Here is a 25,683-nt window from a genome sequence, read left to right as displayed (position 1 = left end):
GATTTGAATCTAAATGCCTACCAATATATTATGTAAGTCATATCTACATATAAGGTATTATTGAGATATGTTGATATGTGAAAGCCATTACTTTTATAACGTAAAAATTCTCTGTGAAGCAACAGAGCAAAAGCTCGTGCCGTATGTGTGATCGAGAATGAGTTGACACAGGGGCGCCCGGGTGGCTCAGTCGGTTAGGCGGCTGACTTCGGCTCAGGTCACGATCTCGCGGTCTGTGAGTTCAAGCCCCACGTCGGGCTCTGTGCTGACAGCTCAGAGCCCGGAGCCTGTTTCAGATTCTGTGTCTCCCTCTCTCTGACCCTCCCCCGTTCATGCTCTGTCTCTCTCTGTCTCAAAAATAAATAAACGTTAAAAAAAAAAATTAAAAAAAAAAAAAAAGAATGAGTTGACACAAAGCTCAAGGAACAAAAATGCGTTACTTGAGATCTGGATAAGGGTGAGAAAAAGTCAAGCAGCATGCAAGCTTTGCTATAAAAGAGGTGACAATTATTACCGGACTTGAATTGCAGAGGCAATAATTTATATTGGGGGATCGATATGGTTCTAGAATGAAGGAGGAAGCATCTAGAATGAATTCTGAGAGGATGCTATCAAGCAGGTGGATATTTGTGTATGTAAAGTTGGTTAACAAGCTATAGAACATAGGTCAGTTGAAGGGAGAAATATCTGTGTGCAGAAGGCACATGGGAGAAGAGTAAACTATTTTATTGAGGAAAAAAGTTCATTCCATCTTATTCATTCATTCAATCAATCTATCAATATTTATTGAGCAGTTACTTGGAAATCACACTTCCAGGTGTTCTGGTTACAATGGTGAAAGAGACACAGTCCTTGCATTTCATGGGGTTATATTCCAGAGCCTGAGACAGGAAAGAAGTGTTGGATTAACAAAAGTGCTATGAATGTATATTGGGTACACTAATACTGGGTAACTCTGCTTCCAAACATTTATTATTACATTTAATGACAATAATAACCTTACGAAGTGGAAATTCTATGTCCGGCTCCTTTAAATTAGCTTGATGAAGGAGTTACAATCTAGATATCAACACCCAAACTAAAACTGCATCCTGTAAGTAAATTTCCAACAGAAGAATAAGGACCCGCAGGATGAGGGGATTATAACCTCTTTGCAGATGCATATAAACAAATGGTTTTTCAGTCATGAGACTTTGGGCCCCTCCTGTGTCTGACCTTTAGGAATTTACCTGGACTTTGAGAGTTAGTATGAAGTCCTGCCTTCCCTATTTAAGAAAAACCATTTCATTTAGTGAAGAACTATTTTTTGGTACTTACAATAGGTTGAGCATGTTGTTAAGCCCCAGAGACGCCAGTAAAATAAATCCTGCTCTGTCTTCAAAGAGCATGGAGTCTAGTGGAGAAGACCCAAGACTGAGTGGTCAGTGCTGATAACAGTGCTCTCCAAAACCAAATCAGAGAACCAGAGCCAGCGTCCTGAGGAGGTATTATTTGAATAGGGTTTTGAGGGGTGAGTAAGAGTTAGCCAGATTAAAACAAAGTGTGGTGTGGTAGAAAACATCACAGAGCCTGAAGCAGGGCTCAAACCCACAAATGATGAGATTATGACCTTAGCTGAAATCAAGAGTCAGACCCTTAACGGAGCCACCCAGGCACCCTGAGTGATTTTTTTTAAAAAAAGCAAAGTGGGGCCCCTGGGTGGCTCAGTGGGTTGAGCATCTGGCTCTTGGTTTTGGCTCAAGTCATAATGTCACAGTAAGCAGGTTCAAGTCTGGTGTCAGGCTCTGTGCTGACAGCACGGAGTCTGCTTGGGATTTTCTCTCCCTCCCTCTCTCTCTGCCCATCCCCTGCTCATGCACGAGCTCTCTCTCTCTCTTTCTCTGTCTCTTTCTTTCTCTGTCTCTCTCTCTCTCTCAAAATAAATAAATAAATAAACTTTTTAAAAAATTTAAAAATTAAAAGAAAAAGAAATGCCTTTGGATGAGATTATACTGGTCTCTTTCAAATGTTAGAGAGAGGTTAATGATGTTAGTGTCTGAACATTTAATTTTCTTTAATTATTTCTTCATATAGCCAACATGCATCAATGTCTCAAGAATGTTCTTTAAAACTTTTGCGTGAATTACTTGCTCATAATAAATCATCTATATTTAATCTATAACTTGTTAAGTAATATATTTACTTTACCTTGCAAAATGATCTCCTCCAAGCTATGATAGGTCTTTTTTCTTTAGGAGATAAGGCCGTGTTGTTTTGCTTTTATGCACATGTTTTTCAGTGACTCTGAATTGAGAAGCTAGCACTCAGTGATCCCTATGGTGCCAACTGGTTCTCAGACTATGGCCCTACTGGGGAATTTTTGACTTTCCAGATATATAGAATCTAATTATTTATTGTGCCTTCTGTGAAACCTTCTGAACTGTTTTAATCTCTGCAGTTTCTTTTCCAGATCTGCTATGTTTTCCTTAAAGCGTGGTAACCAGCTCCACATGACATACTTCTAGAGGGCCATTTCCCCAAGGGTACAAAGCCTATCTTTGAGAAATGAAGGCAGAACAAGTGAGAGTTTGTTTGCCTGTGACCAACACTCCCCCAAAGGACCTAAGTCACCACCAGGGATTCAGTGCATGGTGCCCCAGAGCTTAGCTTCCCTCGGGAGGTGGGGGAGGAGGTGGCACAGGCAAAGGGGAGAAAGAAAGAAAGAAAAAGGGGGCTGAGCACAGGCAAGGCCAGGAAAGAGGGTGAGCATCCAAATCAGAATTAGCTATGTAGTTCTGCAGGTTACATGGAACCTTCCGGTTTACCCAAGATCAGATTTATCGTATACTTCTCAAAATGTAGATTACTGGGCCCCAGCACAGACCTGTTGGATCATCTGGGGAGAAGTGAGAGAGAATGTGCAGAAATTTGTACTTTAGACAAATTCCCCAGGTAATTTTCATGCACAGTCAAGACTGAGAATCATTAAGACAAAAAGGTGATACATTTTACAGGTGATCACCCTTGCTCTTAAGAAAACATTTAGAATGTGCAAATGTCCAGAAAATGACCTCTAAACTTTTCTATGTGTCCAATCGCTTCTATTTGAAAGACTTTCCTGAGAAAAAAGGCAATTTAAAATGGCATGGCCAAAACGAGATGGCACATTATCACATTCCTTTCAACTAAGCTTAAAGATACACTTGTAAGTGCTTTCTAGTTTTCATTTCAAAAGATTGTGCTCAACGTGGTTGCTTCAAGTCAGTTCAAGTTCAGCTAACGCACCAGTGCAGACCAATCTTTTTTTTTTTGGTCTGGAGTCCTACACAGATCTTAGCACATCACATTTCTGTTTCAGAAGTCCTCCTTTCTTATAAAGTGAGAGGGAAGTCCCCTTTTTCCGTAAAAACCCTTTGCAACCACTTTGATGCCTGAAATTCATTTTCCTTAAATGAGGCTCCAAAGCTAGGTCTCTGAGAGATCTAACACACCAAAATGTAAGGTGCTTATCCTGAACTTTGCCTAAGAAGGCATTTTGATAAAGTAGGGGTTGGTGGGGCGGGGGGGGGGGGGGGGGGAGGGAAGGGGTGGTTGTTGCGCAGCATGAGGCCTGGAGGGGAGGGACGAGCACAGCAACAAGGAGCTGGATTGGAAGACCTTGACCCCATCATCACTTTCCAGGACCAGCCCTGCCCTGTTACACTTATTTTCCTTAGAGTAGGGAACAGCCATTTGAAGACAATGGCTGGTGCTCCCAGAAGCATAGCTATTTGGAGCTCAAGGACCCACTAGCTCAAAATCTGGCCCCTTGTCTAAAAGGAACAGAGGAAAGATTGTTTCACTTTACCCAGATAATAGATCAAACCAGGGAAAACTGATTAGTCCATAAAAGCCTTTCAGCCAGACTATATTTGCTATACAGAAAAAAGAAAGTCGTTCTATTTTAGCTACTCTGTGCCTCCTCCCTGAGCTGCCTTAATTAAGGGTCACTCCAGGATTTTCAGAGTTTTCTTTGGTGGCTTCAGAAGAGAAAGATAGGAGGTGGCTTTGAACAAACAGGAACCTCACCCATAAAGCCAATCTCAAATTTCAACCTCAGTTCTTTTGCCAGCTAAAGCATCCACATAGAGAAAGGAGGGGGCCATTGTGCCAGGGAATTCACCCTCAGGGAAAGACAAAACCCCAACAAGCAAGGACTAACAAAAGATAATCTCAGACACAACCCTTCACCCTGGCTTTCAGAGAGAAAACACACTGTGGGTCTTAATTCCTTTATCGTTGGAGATAACAAGGCCAAACATTGGGAGCTGGATCCCTATGGTGGAAGGGTACAGCATGTACTTCCAGTCTAAACCTTAGTGTTCTCCAAATTGTGGTCAGGGGTCAGCTGAAGTCTCTTGAAAACTTTCTGATGACTCCCCACATCTCCTCTGGTTCTCTTAGTTTATAGCCTGGCAATGCTTCCCCATCCGGCAACTCTTCGTGATCCTGGTGGTCACCTAGTGACTCTGTCCCCAGCTCCCACACTGCCATTCCTAAGCCTGAAGGCATTTTCCAGGAAGATTTGAAGAAGAGCCAAATGGAAAGTCAAACAGGCAGAAACCTTAGCGAGAGATTAACTCACAATAGGTATGTGTGTTTGGGTGCCCTGTAGGGCAGTATTGTGCATGGAAAAGCTATTCAGAGGTTTACTTTGGTTTTAAAAAAAGTTAATACAGGTATCCCCTGATTTTCAAAAGGTGCCATTGCATCACTTTGCCATGACAAAAAGACCTTCACTAGTACCTGCTTCCGCTAACCAAAAGAAACCCAAAAAGGATTTTCACTTTTATGAAAAAAAGTTGAGAAGCAAAAATGGCATTCATTGTTGGTTTTGCAGTGAGCCACTAGAGAGGTGGGGTGCCCGTGAGTCCCTTCCCCGGAGCTACACTCCTGCCGGAGCTCTGACCTGTGTCTGTGACCTGGGCTTCATCTTGATTTGTTCTGTGCATCTGTTGGCAAGGTGTGTCCTCATGTATCAGAAAAAGTATAAGAGAGGTTATTTGGGGGGTCTACGAAAGCTCGAAACTTTTTCCATGTAAATGAATAGTAATTGCTCTTTACTTTATGCCACTTTATGCCGGCTCAGGAAAGATTTCACGAGAACACTCTTGGGTGGCAGAAGAAGCCTATAATAAATTTACTGAAGTTATGAATTTAAAATTCAAACCCTCAGCTATTTCTCTAACCTTTTAAAGTCAGTTCACATTTGATGAATCAGACTTATAATTCCATTGCTATTTGTAATCTTACTAAGATGGCTAGTTAAAAATCATGGGACTATTTCAAATGCTTAAATATTCATCTTATACTGCATTTGTAAGGCTAATCTTGTCTCTATCAGTTGAAAGTCTGGAACAATACAAATACATAAAGTATCAATCATATACAGATTTCTTAATTCAAAGATATCAGTACCAACGATTAGGTCTCACAAATATTTCTTACATTAAGTTTTAAGTCTTCTCATCATTGAAAGACAGGTATCCATTAAGGAAAGAATTATGGTAGGAGCACTTGGGTGGCTCTGTCGGTTAAGCATCTGACTTTGGCTCAGGTCATGATCTTGCAGTTCGTCAGTTTGAGTCCCATGTCGGGCTCTGTGCTGACAGCTTAGAGCCTGAAGCCTGCTTTGGATTCTGAGTCTCCCTCTGTCTCTGTTCCTCCCCTGCTTGCACTCTGTCTCTCTTTGTCTCAAAAATAAATAAAGATTAAAAAAAATTATTTTTAAAGAAAGGAATTATGGCATTTCACACAATTCAGGAATTATTTTCCTATACAATTTTAGGGAGTGCCTTCTCAACCTGGTAAGCTTCTTAAAGTCCAGAGATTTCAAGCAGGACATGACTGATCCTTGTCTCTGACCCTGAGAGTTATTATACCTGACTGTATTTGTGGTGGCTGGTTGGATGACTCCATTACTCAGAAAGAAGCAGTCAGGTAGTCCCAGAGATAGCATTAGTTACACAGGGACTAATTATTTGGGAATGACCCCCTCCCCCCCGGAAAATTGAATACAATGCAGAGGGCTCATTAGTGTGCTTCTTTAGGTCTTAATATATATAATATCTTTCCATTTTACTCTGAAGATCTATGGACCTGATGAAATCTTCTATTCTTTTTTTCAAATACTTCTCTCTTACTGATATTAAATGATACCTGCTTGAATAGTGATTCTCCTCTGGCGATTTTGAGTACTTGATCACAATTTTCAGTCATTCTGTTAACTGAGATCAGCTTCAGAATGGTATTGAGAGGCTATCTGGAGGGCTATTTGAGTCTGATTCTTGGGAACATATGTGGACCATAAACTAGGTAGTTCCTTTGCTATGAGCTGAACAAGTTTTCCATGTACCTTAACTGGGGATTTCCACCCTCATTCTTCCTCCCTACAACCCTTGCTATTGCCAGAAATAACCGTAATAAGGCCAGTGATAATGCAGACCATATAATAATGAAGCTCAAAACAGAAGAGTCCATTGTTTGGTTTCACGGGGAGGATTTGCGATATATTGAAAAGCCAGGTAGGTAATGGGATGTGTCCATTGGGAGCCAAAATGTACTGCTCATATAATCAGAGAAGAGTAGAGTTTGGGAGATGTCCAAAGATGGGGTGGAACTCCATGGTAGGATGTACTTGCTGTATAAAATGGAAGGAAACAACACTAAGCAAGCAAGCAACCAACCAACCAAAATTCTAGCACAAAATGAAAAATAAAGTAAAACACTAATGAGCTTCGTCTCAAATGACTGAATTACCTGGGTTCCAATTCTTACTCTGCCACTTACCAACTGTGTGATGTTAGACAGGTGATAACTGCTCTGATCCTTAGTTAATTTATTTGTTAAATGGAAACAAAACCTACCTCCCAGACAGAGATGTGTATTCCAATAGGAAGACTTGTTCCATGCTTAGAGCACTGGTATTTAAAAAAAAAAAAAAATGCTTCATTAATGTGACAGTTGCTACTTCAGAAGAAAAATGATCAGTATTTTATTAAGAAATCATAATTCTGCTGCATTTCCTTACATATATTTTGCAATGAGTATTATTTTAATTTTCGTCTTGTGTTCACCGGAATTTTTTTTAGCCCATAAGGCCATTAAATGCCATTACCTGGCTCAGTTTCCAGAGTTATTATGAGAATTACATATATGTGAAAATGAAAAGTTTGGTAAATATAACAGGTGGCTGATGATTTTTAGTGTGAGAGGGACAAAAATTTAAAATAAAACAAGTTTCATAGGCAGTCCCTACCTGCTATGGAAAATTTTCTTTGGCTAGTGGCATTCAAGCCTCCCTCAGCTTTATACCAGCCTTATCCAATTGATTGCTGGGAAGAAAACCTTAAAAAGGGAAACAGATCCCTTCTTGCAGAGAAAGAAGATTGCATGTGAAAAGAAAGAGAGAAAGCGTGAAAAAAGAATCTAGACCTTGCACGGTGACTGGTTTTGAAACCTTCCGGGAGCCTTGAATAAAAAGATGACTTCGGACACCAGCACACTGTGGTGGGCCCTCGGAGCAAGAGAGATGTGAAATTTATTTTTAAGGAGTTTAGGACATTTGTCTCTGAATATTCTTCATATCTGGCCTTTTCACAAGAGAAAAGTAAAGAACTAATTTTTTTTCTTTTTTTTTTAGTTCTTTGCTTTACCGATGGTCTTTCATTCCATGTCTGTGAAGTGTTGAGTTTTGAGGTCAGAAGAAGTCATTTTGCTTTCGTGCCGATTATGTTATTGTCATCACCATCACCATCGTTACTCTCATTATTGAATTCCAGCTACACAGAGAAAAGCAAGAGGGTATCAAGGAGTCCATCCGGCAAAGAAAGTGAGTTCAGCCAGTGAAGAACAGAGCATCTGAATGAAAAGCACGCAAAACAAGGTACAAACCAGTTCATCACACATGTATTGAGCACCTGCTTTGTTCCAGGCATGGTGATAGAACTTGCCAAGTTTATGAACAAAGGTTGCTCCTTTAAGAGGATCACAGTCTTGTGGACGAAATATTTAAACATCCTGGACATGCTAGAAGAGCCACAACACAGAAAAAGCATAACAAAGTTAAACTGTTATAAAGGATGGAATGATGCATTGTGGATAGAAGAATTGAGATCAAATTCATGAAAGAGATAGAACAGTTCGACTGAACCTTGAGGTAGACATTGGATTTAGGCTGGTGTTGCTGGAGAGAAGGGGAAAGGACACAACTTCATTTTGAAGCATAATATACTTGTGATAATGTTCTGCTACATATGAGTGAGTTATAATTATATGTATCATATATCATACGTCTGTGGTGAACACAGATGTAAAATTTCTATGTACGTAGAATTTCTATCATATGTCTGTGGTGAACACAGATGTGTTCATACTTGTGATAATATACTTGTGATATAATATACTATAATATACTTGTGATATATACTTGTGATATGTACACAAATATACTTGTGATATAATAATATACTTGTGATAATGTTCTGCTACATATGAGTGAGTTATAATTATATGTATCATATATCATACGTCTGTGGTGAACACAGATGTAAAATTTCTATGTACGTAAAATTTCTATCATACGTCTGTGGTGAACACAGATGTAAAAATTCTAACAAAATAAACAAAAATAAAAATTCATCAACAGTTAAAAGATAATATGTAACAACAAGTTTGGTTTATGAGCAACATGCAAGATTGGTTTAATATTAGGAAATCAATCAATATAATTGATCAATATATATAATTCAATATAATTCATCACATCTCTCCTTCAAAGATAAATAAATATTAAATTTTTTTTATAAAAAAAGAAGTGGAAGTTATAGAAGTGAAAAATACATTCACAGGGAAAAAAATTATAAAATTGACTGAAGGGGAGATAGGACACTGTATAAGAAAGGATCACTAAGCTCTAAAACAAGTCAACAATCATCCAAACTGAACTTCAAGAGAAAAAAGAATGACACACACACACACAAAAACAGACCCTCGGTGGTCAATGGGAAAATATGAGGCAGTCTAATATTTGTGTAATTGAAGACTCTGAAGAAGAAGGAGGTGAGGGAAGTGCAGAGAAAATATCTGAATAAATATGGCTAAAAGTTTCTTGAATTTGGGTAAAAAATGAATATACAAGTCCAAAAATCTCAGTGAAACTAAGCAGCATAAAAATAAAGAGAAACATACACAGTGGATAAACCATAGTAAAATTGCTGGAAATCAGTAGTAAAGGGAAATTCTTAAAAGAGAATATAGAAAAAAAAGACATATTAAATACAAAGATACAACAATAAAAGTATGGCTGACTTTTTATTAGAAACCTCCAGAAAGGGGCGCCTGGGTGGCTCAGTCGGTTAAACGTCCGACTTCGGCTCAGGTCACGATCTCTCGGTCCGTGAGTTCGAGCTCCGCCGGGCTCTGGGCTGATGGCTCAGAGCCTGGAGCCTGCTTCCGATTCTGTGTCTCCCTCTCTCTCTGCTCCTCCCCCGTTCATGCTCTGTCTCTCTCTGTCTCAAAAATAAATAAAATGTTAAAAAAAAAAAATTTTTAAAAGAAACCTCCAGAAAACAATTGAATTGTCTTTAAAGTGCTGAAAAGAAAAAAAAATGTCAACCTAGAATTCTTTGTTCAATGAAAATGTCCTTACACAATGGAGGCAAATGATGACTTTTTTTTTCCAGTTAAACTAAAATTAGAGAATTTGACTTCAGAGACCCTGAGTATATAGAAAAATATTAAAAGTTCTTTAAGTTGAGAGGAACTGATGTCAGATGGAATCTTGGGTCCTTATAAAGGAATCAAGAGGACAGGAAATTAAGACAGTGATATTGGCAATAGGGTAGATAATAATTCAGTGCAGCAGAAGGGAAGTTCCAGGGATAGACTCACATATCTAGTCAGTGATTTGTGATTTCCCTATTCAAGATCAAGTAGGTCAAAGTGGAATCTGAAAGTCCGAACTTACAAATTCAAAGTTACAGAGTTATGGAAGCCCCACCCAAACCGTGAGCGCTTGACATTTGGAAGTGTGAAAATATGTTTAAGTGATAGGCAACAATGTCATTACATGGGATGGGTAGAAGGTAAGGAGCCAAGAAAAGTCTGGGTTTTTAGAGTTTGCCCAACAGAAAACTACTTTCTGACCGAACTCTACTGCATCTTTTACTGAAAGTGGTTCTATCATTGTCTTGGACAAAAGGAGTCCATTGCATTTCACTTTAGATTGGAGAATACTTTTAAAAATGACAGTGTACTAGTTATCAGTATTATTGAAAGGCCGAAGGATGTTTGAATGAGGTTCATATTTTGCTTGCAAATAAACATAGCAATTAACATGTGCTGAGCTGCCACCATTGACAAGCAGTATTTTAAATACTTTCCAAGAATTCTGTTTCCATGTCCTAATAGCTCACATGACCATTATCATCGTGTTTGAGATGAGAAAATGAAGATCACTTGCCCAACATCATAAATCTAATCAACGTAAAAGCTGATATAAAAACCCAGGTAGTTGGGCTCCAAAACCCACACTCTTAACCACTAGTCTGTATCTGCCTCCCCGCCAAACAAACACTTTGGCACCTTCTTTTCTTGGGACCTATTTACCTACATTTGGTCATTACAATTCCTGTTACACACAGGAACTTTCAGATAAGCCCCAGCAGCCATAATGTTTATGTGTTTATGTATCTGAGGCAGCTTTCATCAGATTCTGTCCAAATGTATTCGGCATTCATACTCTACAAAGGGTGTGTGTAACTGGACTATTTGCAAAATACTGAGGCACAAGTTCTCTTGACATCACACTAATATTAGAAACAGCGTTCTCATTTTTTCCAACCTCCTTTAACAAACACTTCCCCACCCTGTAACCCAACGTATATGCTTTCCTTGTTACAGGTCTGTGCAGGGATGGCTTGCTCCATTCTCTGAATATGGGTTGTTGCCTCTCTTTCTGAGTCATGTTTATCATTACTATTTTTTGGTTTCCTTATTCCCCTTTGTATGAGATATCTAAGTTTCAGAGAAACTCATGCTCATTTCCTTATCTTACACCAAACCAAACACTCTCAGAAAACTGACAAAACTCTTATAGTTAACCAACAGTGTTGAAGCAAGAACTTGATATGTGTGACTCCTTTATTTGAGCATGTTTAAGGTAAAGCTGAAAATCATTTTGCTAAGTGTGTTAGATACGTACCAGGCTATAGAGAAATAAAGATGAATTAAGACTTGGTAACTGCCCTCAAGAAGCTGATGACTCAGTGGCAGACCTGTTAATGGACCTTTGTTTATTCCGTGGATTTAGAGAAATCCTAGAGAAGAAAACCCAGCCAGAGGGACGCCTGGGTGGCTCAGTCGGTTAAGCGTCTGACTTCAGCTCAGGTCAAGATCTCACACTCCATGAGTTCGAGCCGCATGTCAGGCGCTGTGCTGACAGCTCAGAGCCTGGAGCTGCTTCAGATTCTGTGTCTCCCTCTCTCTCTGCCCCTCCCCCTGTTTGCACTCTGTCTCTCTCAAAATAAAATAAAAACATAAAAAAATATTAAAAACAAAAAAAAAAGAAAGAAAAGAAAACCCAGAGAAGCAAGATCCCTGACATCCAGAGATCCTACAGCTGCAGAAATATCTCTATACATGATGATTGAATGAATTGGCTATTTGTAAAAATAATAAATAGCCTTTGAATACCTACTATATGACAGACATTGTTTTAGTATATTTTTTTAAATACACCACAGTCTTGGGGCGCCTGGGAGGCTCGGTTGGTTAAGCGTCTGACTCTTGATTTCGGCTCAGGTCACGACCTCACAGTACATGAGTTCAAGCCCATGTCAGGCTTTGAGCTGACAGTGCGTACCCTGCTTGGGATCCTGTCTCCCTCTCTTTCTGCCCCCCCTCCCCCACTCATACTCTCTCCCCCTCTCCTTTTCTAAATAAATAAATTGAAAAACATTTAAAAAATCCCCACAATCTTATGAAGTTGATTTCTATTATTACTCTCATTTCATAGATAAGGAAATTGAGGCACAGAGAAATAGAGTAACTTGCTGAAGGTCACCCAGGTGTCAGGAGCGGATTTGCATTTTTAACAGGAAAACCACGTCTCTACTAACTGGTTAGTCTCAGGCAAGTTATTTCCTTAAAAGTCAAACAATAGTATTTGTTCAACTTCAAAATATTAAGTACAATTAACTGAGTGGCTATTATATTTCAAACACCATTTTAGACTCTAAAAAACAATAGTAAGCCGGGGCACCTGGGTGGCTCAGTCGGTTAAGCCGCCGACTTAGGCTCAGGTCATGATCTCGAGGTCCGTGAGTTCGGGCCCCGCGTCACGCTCTGTGCTGACAGCTCAGAGCCTGGAGCCTGTTTCAGATTCTGTGTCTCCCTCTCTCTGACTCTCCCCTGTTCATGCTCTGTCTCTCTCTGTCTCAAAAATAAATAAACGTTAAAAAACAAACAAACAAACAAACAAACAATAGTAAGCCTTATGTTCATTGGTGTGCAACATTCAGGCCATATATTGAGAAGCCTAGCTAGATAGGAATATATCTATTTATTTCTTAATCCATTCAATACTTGTTTACTGTCTATTTATTCTGGTTTAGACTCTTGTCCTAGCTCAAGCCGGCATATACATCCATGTACAGGAAACTTTTAGGCCTCAAGAGGTTCATACTACAGACAGAAGAAACAAACAATAAATACATAAATAAGCACACGAATGAAGCCAACTTCTTATAGTATACTCTGCTTTTCTACAACTATCACCATGTGGTAATTTTTTTTTCATGCTGTAAAGATGTAATGGATCTTTTTATTTTATTTTTTTAGTACTTGAGGATATACATCATCCTTTGAAAATCCTTTGTATACTGGAGTACATTCCCTTATGATATCTTCCCTCCTGTGTCCTAGATACAATTCGATCTGCACTTCTTGCTGTAACCCAGGTGCATGTGGGCTCTTCCAAACAGGTGTACTGCCATTGGATTGGAGTTGGAAGGGGCAAAGGAAGTTGGTTCTGCACACCCTCCTGTTTGCTAGTCAGGGTGGAGGTAAGGCACCTGTCTTAGGGATTGTCAAGTCCAGTCCCTGATACAGAAGCAACAGCGGGGCCAATAGCAGGGGATTACAATGGTGTTTCTGGCATCCGATGCTGCTGTCCATGAAGGCAGCAAGCAGGAACAGCAACTTTTAAACAGGCCAGCTCTTGGGGCTCCTGGGTGGCTCTGTCCGTTAAGCTTCCAACTTCCGCTCAGGTCATAATCTCGCGGTCCGTGAGTTCGAGCCCCGGGTCGGGCCCTGTGCTGATGGTTCGGAGCCTGGAGCCTGCTTTGGATTCTGTGTCTCCCTCTCTCTCTCTGTGCTTCCCCCACTTATGCTCTCTCTCTCTCTCTCTCTCTGTCAAAAATAAATAAACATTTAAAAAAAATTTTAAAAACAAAAACAAAAAAACAGGCCAGCTCTGTGGTGACTTTAGGCATTCTATGTGGACATTTAACACCAGACCCATTTCTCCTTCTCTCCCAATGATACTATGAGCTGCTGAATGTCAGTTAATATATTTCCTGGAAACTAGATAGTGGATTCTGTTGCTTATGACTGAGATCCTAAACCTATTCAGTAATTGTTACCAGCAGTGGGTGCAGGGACAAGCCTTTGCTTAAATAAGAAACTTGTCTGGCCTGGTCTGAAACAGAAAGAATTGACAGGAATAAGAAAATGGGGTTCTGGTAGTCCATTTCATGCAATGCTGGAAACATTTTTTTAAGAAAAAAAATTTTAATGTTTATTTATTTTTGAGAGAGGGAGAGAGACAGACAGAGAATGAGCGGGTGAGGGGCAGAGAGAGAGAGACATAGAATCCGAAGCAGGCTCCAGGCTCCAAGCTGTCAGCACAGAGCCCGACGTGAGGTTCAAACACACAAACCATGAGATCATGACCTGAACTGAAGTCAGATGCTTCACTGACCAAGCCACCCAGGTGTCCCTGGAAGAATTTCTTTTAAGGCCATCAGTGCTCACCCTGAATAACAGACAGGCCTTGGAGGACTAAGTGGGCACTGCCTTAGGGCAGAGGGGAAGATCTGAGGAAGGCCATAATAGGTGGGCTGCTACTTCCAACTGTGCTGGAGAATGTAAAGGAAAACAAGGTTAGGTTTTACATTTTAAATTTTCTGAATACAACATATTCTGTCCTAAGAAAATGTTTTGGACATAAAGACCTACAACAGTAAACACAGCTGAAAATTGTACAAACTCCTTGACCATGTTAAGATGCAAAATTCAAGTGAGTAAATTTTTAAAATCTTATTGGCTTTATTCAATGATTCATGAATCAGGTGGCATCCAGTCGAGCTGATAGAGAGGTGTTTCCAAGGAATTGTACAAAGGAACACTTCTACAGGCAGAAGGGAACAGGAACAAAGAAGTTATATTAGGCAAAAAATTAAATTGGTTCTAGTACGGTCACTTTGCTTTACGGGAGAGCAGGGGTCTGTCAGGCAGATTACCTAATTAGTGCTGATCAAGGGATTCCTGGTTAAGTGATATAAGATTCCATTTCTGGGAGAGTTGAAAGTGTAATTTAGCTAAGTCTCAGTTTGGTGATGTGGGGCTTAGCATGAGCGGCTCTACGTGGGGCCTATTGTCTTATTTTTAACAACTATATGAATTATTTAATGAACACATCACTTGAATTCACAACTCACAAGTTTTATTATGTGAGACCGTAGACTTTGCTAGGGAAAGAGTGAGATGCAGAAAATTTGAATGCGCATTGTAAGGAATATTTGAGTCATTCAAAAGGCCCCAAACTACAAAACTCCATTGAATCTCCTAGACAGAAGAGGCAATTCCTTCCATTCTGCATGATAGAGGCCTACTAGGTTTGAAGACCATACAATGATCTAACTGGGGTAGGTGTTTTGCAAAGGAGAGCCACCTTTATCACCACAGGATTTTATCATGTCCTAGCATCGCACAGGGGGCCAATCTTAAGAGATTTCCTCCCTAAGTAATCACAAGACATATTCTAGTTTACATTGATTAAATGTGAAAAGTATTTCCATGGCCATAAATTCACAGGGTTCCAGATTAGGGAGGAAGAAGTACAATTTTAGATCAAGATGACTTTGATACAGATGCATTTTTCCAGAGATTCTAGATTCAATGTACTTGCTTGAGCGTTATTTGTTCATTGCATTGGCTGACATCTGAATTCATTCATGGTCTACACTGAATGAAGTTCGGAGGACAGAAATTCACTGGTACCTACGAAAGGATTCCAAAGACAGTCAGTGTTGTGGATGTACCTGTGTTACTTTTTACCCCATCCATAGCTCTGTCCCTGAAAGAAAACTCTGAAGTTCTTCTTTTCACCATGATGAAGGGAACACCAGCATCCTTAAAAAGCAGTGCAATGGCCATTTCCATAGGCCATAGATATGTTTGGGAGATATTGGCTTTCAGATGGGCTTCCAGATGTCAAAGTGGGTGATAAACTCTTGAAATGACAGAGACCAAAGAGCAGTGCTTACTAACCACACACAGGGTAGCTGCTGTCACCGTGATCATCAGATTGGTTGGTGTCGTTACGAGAACAGTCTGATCTTCAGAGGTCTTTGGCAGTCATTGATTGATGATTGGGTTCCTAGGTTGAATTAGTAAGGAAACCTGCTAATTTCCTTTGTGATCCCTTCAAACTCTGAGTCTATTAGATCACCACAGTAGATTCATGGCCACTTACTAATTTTCAGAGTTAACTCAGTTCACAAACCCAGAGGCCCTTGAATAAAGGGGAGACCAGGTACACTTGAGTGTCCTGTGAGAAATCGAAACCACACACGCATTAAACTTCCACCTAATATTTCCCAAAGAAAGTTGTAGATATTCTTCTTATGATTGTGTCGGAGAGAAAGAAAAATGTTGGGAATTGTTGGACATGGGTCTTTGAGACAACTTTCATTCCTGCGAATTTCAAATTCCACAGTGGAAAACTAGTCAAAATAGGGGCTTATGAGGTAAAGCAAGACGTGGAATTTTTGTCAGACTCCAATGATTGATGACCCACTAGATCTACGAATCTATCTGTGGTTAGTTTTCCAGATCCTGAATGAACAATTGAAATACAATTGGCTCCCTGATTCATCAAGTGGGGGCCACTACATCATGAAAGAGCATGATAGGTGCTTCTCCTCCTGTGCAAAATTGCCAACTGATATTAACACTATATTCCTAGGGGAAATCACAAATATTAGTGCCATTTTCAAAGCTTAAAACGTGCAAGGATGGCGATTTCTTTCATTTCCCCATTTCGCTCGTCTTCTTAGACTGTTTGAGAGCTTTGTGGACATGGTAGGCACTGTGTGCACCCTTCAGAACCTCCTTCAGGACAGAGGCATGGCTATCACCTGCTGAAGGTTTGCAGTTATTCCTTCCAGAGAAATACCCTTAGTTAAGAAAGTTGCCTCCTCCAAGGTTATGACCTCTTTTCAGGGCAGCCCTCCTCTAGTGATGGGTCTTAGTGGAGGTATAACAGCCTAGCCCTCTTGCTTTAGTTCAGGTCATCTCTCAAGAGCTATCTCAGCTTAAGACTCCCTCGTGACTTTGGCAAAGGCCTTGGTTGCAATTCTATCACAGTTAAATCTCTCCTTCCGCCCAGTCCCTATCTTTTCTTACTCCTTCACAGGTGTTCCTGGGAACACTCTATTAAGATTCCTATATGCAAACCTGCTTTTCAGAGTCCATTTCTTAGGGAACCAGGCATATGACAGTTGGTGCCAGGATTGGTCCTAGGAATTAGACTCAAAATGAGACTTTGGAGTTGTATCACCCATCAGTTGGCAATAAAGTCCTCATACATGATGGTGGCATAGCCCTTGGCATGCTGTTATTGTGCAGCTATTAAAACTTTCAATGGTCATGTACTGGGACTGTATACCAGTGGAAGGAGACACACAGGCAGGGGCAATAGTTTAGGTATTTCAGGGGCATAGGGAAGTAGTAATTATAAGGAAAATGAGATTAGATGGCAATTTCTGAATGCCATTTGTGAATTAGGAAGAAGTAGTGAAGTTCTGAGGGTAATTACCAATTTAATACAAAATATGAAACCAGAAGCCTCCTTGGAAGGCTCTAAAGACATTCTTACCTCCTGCAGCTGGAGAGCAGAAAAAGCTGCGGCTCAGACTCAGAACTTAATAATAGAAATAGCAGAGCTCCACAGAGTTTGAATTCTCAATCCCAGGAATCCCCAAGATCGGGGTCCCGATAAAGAAACGTTGGCTCTGAGACATCAGGGTTTGTGAACCTGAACGTCTTGAGTGGCAGATTCTCTGAATTCTGAGCCTATTGGAATGGCCCACTATTCTCTCCCAAATGCCAATGCCACCCCGCCCCACCTTCGGTTGTAGATGGTATTGAGGCCTCTGCTTTGTAAGACTACATGTGCTCCCTCATGAGCTACCTTCATCTCTCCTCCTGGCCACTGGACCAGTAACTAGTATTAGTTCTCAACACTGCCCAGCTGGGGAAGTGCTAGGCCTGAGAAAGCGGAAAGCGAGCACGCCCCAAGTGAGCAGCAGGACCTAGACCTCATGCACTGGTAGGAGCTAGTGGAGTATGCATGGGACCAGGTCCCGAGGGTGCTGCATCAGGGAGGTGAGGGGTGCATAAAGTTTGATCAAAGAGGTTTATAAATATAGGAGCACTCTCCTGTCATTCAGGATTTAACATCCTAGCAAGAGTTTGGGAGATGGTGCTAAGAAGCTAGCAGGTTAGCTCCTGAAATCCTAGACAGAGTGATGTTCCATATTAAGTCAAGTAAAAATGCCCAAACTTCTATGGCAAGTGTTAAAAGCCCGGGGTGGGGGGATCAAAAGTCTCAAAGAATTGGCAATGTTTGAATGGATCTATCATGAAAAGCCAGAAACCAACCACCAGCCAACTTGGTTCTCTGTTGGAGCTTCTGCAAGACACTCCATCTACTAAACAATAAAGAATGTCCTGTTGAGAGGGCAACAGCACCACTGAGAAGCTCAGTGGTCATTATCCTTTACAGGGAAGCCTGATGAGAGAAGACTTATTAATGGCAATGAGGAGGAAACGATCCCAAACCAGGAGAGACAAGTGGAAGAAATGTGATGAGCATGAAGACTAGAGTGGCAGGCTGTGGGTCTGACCTGCAGAGAGCTACAGAGAAGGCATTTAGAAGGGAATCTATCTTGCTTTGGGGTCTGATGGGGGGAGGGGGGCAATGAACAAAGGTACTGTTCAGTATCTCCAACCAAATATTAAGGACGAATGATTCAGGAGTCTGATGGAAGTTGCTCGTATTAGATTCTTACTGCTGCTGTAACATATTACCACCAATTTAATGGATTGAACAAATGTTAATTCATTCTCCTATAATTTTAAAAGTCAGAAGTCTGAAATGGGTCTCACTGAGTCAAAATCAAGGTGTTGGCAGTGTTAGTTCTCTCTGGAGGCTCTAAGGGAGAATTATTTCCTTGCCTTTTCCAATTTCTAGAGGCCACATGCATCCCTTGGCTCATGGTCCCTTCTATCTTCAAAGCCAGCACCATAGCATCCTCAAATCTCTCTCTGATTTTGATCCTCCAGCCTCTCATCTGTTCCTCTGAGTCTGACACTCCTGCCTCCCTCTATAAAGATCCTTGTGATTATATTAGGTCCACCTGAACAATCCAGGATAATCTCCCAGTATCAATATCCTTAACTTGATCATATTGGCAAAAAGGGTAACACATTCACAGGTTTTGGGGATCAGGATGTGGATACCTTTGGGAGTCATTACTCAGTTTATCACACTACCCAAATAAACATGACCATTACTTGCTAGTTTTCAGAACTGAGCCAGATTTCAGAACAAGAACCCAAGGACTAAAGTAGAGGTCAGATCCCCCAAATCAATTACTTTGTAACCCTGGAGCAAGTATATATGGGATCATTTCCTAGTCCTTCTGTAAAGGGACCTATAGTCATTTACTCAGGGAACCATCCACTGGGAACAGAAGGGTACCCAGATATTTCAAGGACCGTTGGACACAGGCAGGGTCTGATTTCACCTTAATACCCAGAGATCTGAAGGATCATCATGATTTACCTGTTAAAGTGGAGATATACAGGAGCAAAGTAATAAATTGATTCCTAACCCATGTTCATCTTCCTATGGGTCCATTGTCTCCAAAGACCCACCCAGTGGCCATTTCCATAATCTCCTAATCTATAATTAAAGCATATGTGTTGGAGGTTGGCAGAACCCCACACTTTTTCCTGGACCCATGCTAGCATAGCTTGGAAATCCAAGCTGAAGCCTCTAACACACTCCCTCTGTGGCCAAGATATTAAATTAAAAACCCATGGTACATGGCAGAGATTAATTCCACCCTTAAAGACCTAAGTGATATGGTGAGTGTGGTCCCAATAATATTCCACTTAATTCACCAATCTGGTTCCTATAAAAAGCATATAAATACTGGAGGTTAATAGTGGATTATTGCAAATTCACACAAAGAGTTGCCCCAATTGCAACTGCTACTTGTATGTGGTACTATCTGTTAGAGCTGATAACATGGACTCAGGTACGATATAGGCAGCTATCCACTGTTGGATGTGTATATTTTCAACCCTACTCAGAAGGAGAGCCAAAAACCAGTTTGTATTCTCATGGGAGGGACATCAGTATATCTATATGGTCTTGCCCCAAGGCTATGTTAACTCCCTATTCCTCTGTCATAATCTGAAGATAGCTGGGTCTTATAATCTTATGATTATGGGTCTTATGTATAAAACATCATAATGACATCGTTCTAATTGGTTGGATGAGCAAGAAGTGGCACGTTTTTGGAAGCCTCGATAAGATGCATGGACAGCAGAAGTTGGGAGATGAAACAATACGAAGGTTCAGGGATCTGCCGCATCAGTGAAGTATTTATGCCCCGAAGATCTGGGGCATACCAAGACAATCCCTTCCAACTGAAAGGACAGAATGTTTTGTTTTGTACCTCTCATCACTAAGAAGCCACCCCAAGGCCTGGTAGGCTTCTCTGGGTTTCCGAGGCAGCGTATTCCACACTTGGGAATGTGACTCTGATCCAGTTATCAAGTAACACAGAAGGCTGCCAGCTTTGAGTGGGACTCAGGTCAGAAGGGCTCTTCAACAGCTCCAGGCAGTGGGATAAGCAGCCTTGCTACGTCAGCAGACCCTGCGGCATTAGAGATACCTAGTGATAAAAGATGCTTTATAGGTTTTACGGCAGGATGGTGTAGAAGAATCACACCATGTGCCGCACAAAATGACACACCGTTTTAAAAACAGCTTTTAAAAATTTTGGCATGCTGCTGGGACCTCGTAGCTTCTCACCACAAGACATCAAGTGACTATGTTGCCAAATTGTCTATCATGGGCTGAGTTCTTTCTGACCCCATTGAACCAGAAGTTTAGGTAGGCCGAGCAACGAGCAAAATATCGGATTGGTACATCTGGGACCAGGCAGGACAGGGCCAAAGAGCATAAGTAAACTGCACAAGCAGGTGGCATGGACCCTTTATTTCTAGAAGCCTTTAGTCTAGGGATAGAGAAGACTTCCGTCCTTTGCTAGCCCAAGGGTACTTCACCATCCCTTGTTGATATTCCTAACTTTGTCTTCATCTTTCTAAATGGATTCCTCATTAAGAAATCCTTACTTACCAATATTTGAGGATTCCGTGGTTCCTTGATAGGACCCTGATGAATGCAAGAACGAATAACCTGCCTGAGACTACTGACATGAGAAACCGCACTGACCTGTAGGACCCTTAAATTTTCATTGCTTGAGTCACCTGTTCTCTTACACATGTATGTCTTAACAAGACATCAATGTTCCTTGATATTTTCTGGTCACCTAGCCTTAACAGCATGCCATCAATGTAATCGCCAACGTATCCAGTCAAATGGCAAAATAACCAAAATCCTTGTAGTTGTAATGCATGTGTTCGATGACTCAAGCTTTCAATGCTCAGGCAGTTTATAAGTCTGCCTTACGCTTTATTTCCTGCTTGTGTAGGTATTTAAAGATAGCTGGTGGTAACCAGGACTGTCTCGTGTCTATCCTGCACATGTGTGAGGACTTGTAAATCCCCAGGAATAGGTCATAGCTTTTTCAAGTTTCTATGGATTTCTCATTTCCCAGATTTTCCTTTCAAATTGTTGGCTAGTAATTGTTTACTGTGGCTGGTATCTCAGAGCCTTAGGCAGCTGTGATATTGAACAATTCCTGCTGATTGTATTTGACAAACACACCGAAGATAGAGTTTTTCCCACTGAACAAGGACTGAATCAGGCCAAATAACACAAGCCCTATGAATTGGACTTTTCCAAGGAGCTGTCAGACAATTCTCTGGTCATGGAGCTTTTTGAGAATGGGAGTAAGCCCTATGAAACCCCACAAAATCTGCCATTCTTGCCAAGAACTAGTAGTTTTTCTTGGATAAACAAATGATCTTCAGATTGTTGTAAGCTTTCAGCCCATTGTCAGAGCTCTGAAGATAATTTTGATAATTTTGCCAGTATTTTCATTGTTTTTTATGAAGGGAAAGATTCATGCAGCTTCTCCCTCGGCCATTCCCTAGTCATTTATCCTGGAATGAATTTATTTACCTTGATTTGCATCCTTCTAGAAGCCATGCTATTTATTTATAGTCATGATATTTACTTATTTATAATCACAATATTTCACAAAACACTGTCCTGACAAAACTCATATTTTATAGTAAAATAAATGATACAGTATGCTGAAACCAACAGAATTCACCAATTTTATCATATATCCCACTACCCAGAAGCAGGATAGTGGAATAGTCAATTGAAGACTCAGTTATGGAGCCAGCTGGGAGAAACCACTTTGCGAATTTGGGTTATAGTCTTAAGACTGTGTGGTACATAGGCTGAACTAATCATCAATATGTGACTTTGTGATAATTATTACTTGAATACATGGATCCAGGAATCAGAGATAGAAGTGGGATTGGTTCCTTGTCTCTCTCTCTTTTTTTAATGTTTATTCATTTTTGAGAGAGAGAGGGAGAGAGAGAGAGAGAGAGAGAGAGAGAGAGAGAGAGAGAGCACGAGTGGGGGAGGGGAGGGGAGGGAGGGAGACACAGAATCTGAAGCAGGCTCCAGGCTCTGAGCTGTCAGCACGGAACCTGATGTAAGGCTTGAACTCATGAACCATGAGAGTCTCAAACCAGGCCATATTTACCCTGGGCTGCTCTCAATGAGTGAGCACAGCAGATGTATTTGAAAAGTCATTTTTACATACGATGAAAGATGGCAGTTGTCTCAGGATCATTTATTGATAGTATGTTTCCAAGTATGTGTGAGTTCATTTCTGGAGTCTTTTGGTGTTGTCCTAGTGGTCAAGGTATCTATCCCTTCACTAATTCTCCCTTAATTGCTACAGATTTATAAAAAGATTTGAGACACGATTTGACTAGTCCTTCAAATCTTCTCCTCCATCCTCCTCCTTTACAAAAAAAATAAAAAATAAAAATAAATAGATAAAAATTAAGTTTATTTATTTTGAGAGAGTGAGCAAGTGGGATGGGGCAGAGAGAAAGGGGAGAGAAAGAATCCCAAGCAGGCTCCACAGTGTCAGTGTCGAACCCCATGCGGGGCTTGAACTCATGAGCCACGAGATCATGACCTGATCTGAAGCCAAGAGTTGGATGCTTCCCTGACTGAGCCACTCAGGCACCCACCCCTCCTTCTACTTCTTCTTTGTCTTCATCTTTGTCTGGTCTATCCTGAGACTGCACTTTTATATAAATTTATAAATACTCTTTTAAATTTAAAATTTTTAAGTCTTGAGAAATTCCATATTAGGACACGTTCATATTTTAATTTAAATTTTATTAAATATAGACACATTCAAGGAGAATTACTGTATTATGTTGGGTCTTCCTATCTATCCTCTCACCTTAATTGTTGTCTTCATTAATATCTTCCCCAAAACTTAGTAATTTTCTCCCAAATGGGCTGGAATGCTACTTTTTAAAGGAAAAAAAAAATCCAATGACGCCAAATCATGGTGTAAGTATGGAATAACAACACACACACTCTTCCTGGATAAATGGAGGATAGGGGAGCTATTTTTTTTCTTTTCTTCTTTTTTTTTCATGAGGGCCTTCTATATACTCTTTGCCTGGGGTTTTACATGCATTATTTTATTTATTTCTCACCTCAGTGGAAATATTTTTGTTTCCATTTTGTATATCAATAAACAAGGTTCAAAGAGTTATGGTAGTTTGTCTAAGTTCCCACAGTTGGAATGTTACAGAGCTGTAACTGGATACAACATTAACACACCCTACACCGATGATGCTTTTTCCAACATACCAAATGAAATGAACAGTCAATAATGAAATAGGAGAAACCTCTGTAATCTTAGGACAGTTTTGCAAAAGCTGGGAGTAGCTTAAAAACAAACATAGGGATAACTCATGGGGTAAGAAAGTTTTAAACAGGCAATAAAACAAACTATAGCCTAAGACATTGGCTGTCACAATCAGGAATAATCACATGAAGGCCACTGAGCTGGATCAGTATACCACTTGGGCTCGTTAAGTGTCAAATCTATTGAAAGTATAAGATGGGGGCACCTGGGTGGCTCAGTCGGTTAAGCGTCCAACTTCCGCTCAGGTCGTGATCTCGCAGTCTGTGGGTCCGAGCCCCACACTGGGCTCTGTGCTGACAGCTCAGAGCCTGTAGCCTGCTTCAGATTATGTGTCTCCTTCTCTTTCTGTCTCTCCCCTGCTGGTGCTCTCTCTCTCCTTCAAAAATAAATAAACATCAAAATTTTTTTTTAACAAGCCTAAGACAAAGGAGTCAGATTTGAATTAGTTGCAAATCTGAACAGTAGGCAGTAATGTAGATGAGGCTTATCAAGAAACTGGAATTTTCTCAGTTATAGCGTTTCCCGTGAGTTTTTAGCAAATGGGAATTTAAGTTCACAATATTAAGGTGCAAAAAAATATGTCATTTTGTTTCTAGATTAACTTCAACCTGCTCCAAGCACTACCGTTTTAGGCTTTCATTGTCTTTGAATTATTTTGTTGTCTGTCAGCTCATCTCAATTCTGTAAACTGTAGAAAACTGATAGCATTGAAAATAATTCGTGTCTGTAGATATGCAAGTGCATTCTGTCAGGTGAAAAGATAACTGATTTTTCTTCCCACCATGTGAAAAACTTATTTTGCATCTAGCAGTTCATTTTTGTATTCCTGACTGCCTCTTAAATGTGTGGTGTTTGAAATTCTTTAGAGACATTGTATTGGTTCCCTCATGAATTAAGGAGTTAAATATATCTTTAACAAGTGTGCATTTTATTTCTGAGAGTTGTGACGTTACTTCTTAAAAAAACATTTGCCCCTTTCCAGGGTCTAGGTCATCTGACTCCAACGCCTACATGTTTCACCATAAAACGATGCTAACTCCTTCGTTATGGTAACAGGTAAAGTTTTTAGTGCAGTAACTACATCAGACACTCCGCTAACAGCTGGGAGAACATAAGCACGTTGCCTAAGTAAAGTTTTACAAAACCACAGGAAAGGATTCAGATTCGTTTTACTCCTGCACTCCAGCTCTTTTTTTTTTTTTTTAAATTTTTTTAACGTTTATTTATTATTGAGAGACAGAGCATGTGCATGGGAGGAGCAGAGAGAGGGGAGGCACAAAATCCAAAGCAGGCTCCAGGCTCTGAGCTGTCAGCACAGAGCCAGACTAGGGGCTCGAACTCACAAACAGTGAGATCAAGACCTGAGCCGAAGTCGGACACTTAACCGACTGAACCACCTAGACGCCCTTCCTGTACTCCAGCTCTTAAACATGATCTTAGATTTCCTCCTCCAGCTCTTTCGTAACCCCCCAGATTTTCTGCTTGATCAAGACTGATGCAGGGATCCATATTTCAGAGTTGGCCTCATGCCAGAGACGTACTGCCTTCACGGGGTAGGTAGAGTAGATGTCTTTGCTCTTTATTTAGTGATGTGGAACTAACTGGGGAAGTTAAAGGGCTTGATCAGCATCACGTAAGTACTGAGGGAAGCAATCCAAACCTTCCAATTCTGAGATTCTGAATTCTATGTTGCTCTGTTGGAGGAAGAGGCTGTCAGGTCACCCCCCAGGCAGGTGGTAATGCCCAGCAGGAGAGCCGACTTCCGGGTGACCCGTCTCAACGTAATAATCCTGGAGTGTTCAGCAGCCCTGGAAGGACTGATCCTGTGGTGTTAAGCCAACATTTGACCACTGCTCTAAGATTTTTATATCTTACCATTTATTAGGGACACATCGATGCAGCAACATTTCCCAAGGCTTTCTTTATATCTGACATCCAAAGAGTTTATGGTCTAGAAGAGAACAGTGGGCGGTACACCAAGCCTTGCAAATAATTTATCAAATTTAAAGTTACCTTTCTTTTTTTTTTTTAATTTTTTTTTTTTTTAACGTTTTATTTATTTTTGAGACAGAGAGACAGAGCATGAACGGGGGAGGGGCAGAAAGAGAGGGAGACACAGAATCGGAAGCAGGCTCCAGGCTCTGAGCCATCAGCCCAGAGCCCGACGCGGGGCTCGAACTCACGGACCGCGAGATCGTGACCT

This window comes from Panthera onca, chromosome A3 (genome assembly GCF_046562875.1).
Source record: "Panthera onca isolate mPanOnc1 chromosome A3, mPanOnc1 haplotype 2, whole genome shotgun sequence".
Taxonomy (NCBI): domain Eukaryota; kingdom Metazoa; phylum Chordata; class Mammalia; order Carnivora; family Felidae; genus Panthera; species Panthera onca.
The sequence above is the reverse complement of the archived record's forward strand: the minus strand, read 5'-3'. Positions refer to the sequence as shown.